Consider the following 2,346-nt stretch of genomic DNA (forward strand, 5'->3'; position numbering starts at 1 on the left):
CAAATTAACAACCTACTGTCACACCTCAAGGAACTAGAAAAAGATGAACAAATGAAACCCCAAACTAACAGAAGAAAAGAAATAACAAAGCTCAGAGCAGAACTAAATGAAATGCAAACAAACAAACAGACAAAAAAATACAATGGATCAATGAAAAAAAGTTGGTACTTTGAAAAGATAAACAAAAGCAATGGACATCAGCTAGATTAACCAGAAATAGAAGAGAAAGGACTCAAACAAGTTCAATCAGAAATGAAAAAGGAAACATTACAACTGATATTAATACCATAGGAATACAAAATATCACCTGTGACTACTACGAAAACCTCTATGCTAGAGGTTCTCAAACTAGAAAACTATAAACTAGAAAATCTACAGGAAATGGATACATTTTTGGAAACACACAACCTTCCAAGTTTGAATCAAGAAGAAATAAAAATCCTGAACAGACGGATTACAAGTAACAAGACTGAAACTGTAATATTAAAGATTATTGAGTATGAAATGTCTGATTTCCTTAAGTACTACGTTTGACAGTTGATATCTGTGACATTTCACTTTGACACTTCTAGTTTTATTTTTATGGTGAAGGCACATCCTCAGTCTCCCAAATGCACATTTTGGCTTGTGATTATCTTTCAAAAATGCTTTTTGAAGCAATTTTTGTAAAATCATGGATAAGTAAAAAATTCGTGTTATTTTCAAATATGAGTTCTGTCATGGAAACAATGAAGCACAGACAGCTTGAAATATCAATGAAGTGTTTGGGAAGGATGTGGCTAATGAACACACAGTACATTGGTGGTCTGAGAAGTTCCATTCTGGGGATTTTAATCTTGAAAATGAGCCACGTGGGCAACCTGAGACCAAGGTGGATAATGATGAACTGAAAGCTGTAGTGGAAGTGAATCCATCTCAACTTATGCACGAATTAGCCCCAAGATTTGATGTTACTGTTCCAACAGTATTGGAACATTTGAAACAAATCAGCAAGTTAGAGAAGCTGGATAGATGGGTTCCACATGAATTAAATGAGCATCAGAAGAGAAATCATCACAAAGCTTGCCTTTCTTTGCTGTCACGACTAAAGACAAACCATTTCTATACCATACTATTATGTGTGATGAAAAATGGATTATTTTTGACAATCACAAGTGTTCAGCACAATGGTTGTTTAAAGATGAAGTGCCATAACATAGTCCAAAACTGAATATTCATTAAAAAAAGCTAATGGTGTCTGGTTGGTGGTCCAGCACTGGCCTTATCCACTACAGCTTCAGGAAACTTGGCCAATCAATTACCGTGGATGTCTACTGCAGCTAGCTGGATGAAATGATGAGGATGCTTGTGATTAAGCAGCCAAGACTGGTCAATAGAGACAGGCCAATCTTCTTGCAAGACAATGTTCAACCACATGTCACACAAACAATGCTGCTTAAACTAAAGCAGCTGGACTTGGAAACTCTCTACCACCCAGTGTATTCACCAGACCTTGTACCAACTGATTGTAACCTCTTCCAGGCTTGGGGCCACTTCTTGTGAGGGAAAATATTCAATTCTCAACAAGCTGTGGAAAATGCCTTTTGCAATTTCATCACCACTCTCTCTCCAGGCTTCTTTGCTGCTGGCATACACAAGCTACCACTGAGATGGCAAAACTGTGTAGTTTAGGTGCATACTTTGATTAATTGTACTGCTTCTTGTTTGAGATATAACAGACTACACTTTTGATTCAAAATTGGACATTTTGTATTTAATGACCTAATAAAAACTCTCCCAACAAATAAAAGCCCTGGACCAGACAGATTCACTGCCAAATTCTTCCAGACCTACAAAGAAGAATTGACACCCATTCTACTGAAACTATTCCATAACATCAAGAAGGAGGGAATCCTCCCTAACTCATTCTATGAAGCCAGTATCACCCTGATACCACAGCCTGGAAAGTGCACAGCAAAAAAAGAAAACTATACAACAATATCCCTTATGAACATAAATGCAAAAATCTTCAAAAAAAATACCAGTAAACTGAATTAAACAGTATATCAAAAGAAATAATCCATCACGATCAAGTGGGATTCATTTTAGGGATGCAAGGATGGTTTAATATACACAAATCAATAAATGTGATTCACCATAACATAATTAAAAACAAAGACCATATCATCATGTCAATAGATAGAGAAAAATCATTTGATAAAATCCAGCACCTCCTCATGACAAAAACCTTCAACAATCTAGGCATAAAAGGAACATACCTTGAAATAATAAAAGCTATAAATGCTAAACCCATGGCTAACATCATATTAAATGGGGAAAAGTTGAAAGCATTCCCCCTAAGAACAG

Source organism: Propithecus coquereli, unplaced genomic scaffold (genome assembly GCF_000956105.1).
Source record: "Propithecus coquereli isolate 6110/MARCELLA unplaced genomic scaffold, Pcoq_1.0 Scaffold38, whole genome shotgun sequence".
In the NCBI taxonomy this organism is placed as follows: Eukaryota; Metazoa; Chordata; class Mammalia; order Primates; family Indriidae; genus Propithecus; species Propithecus coquereli.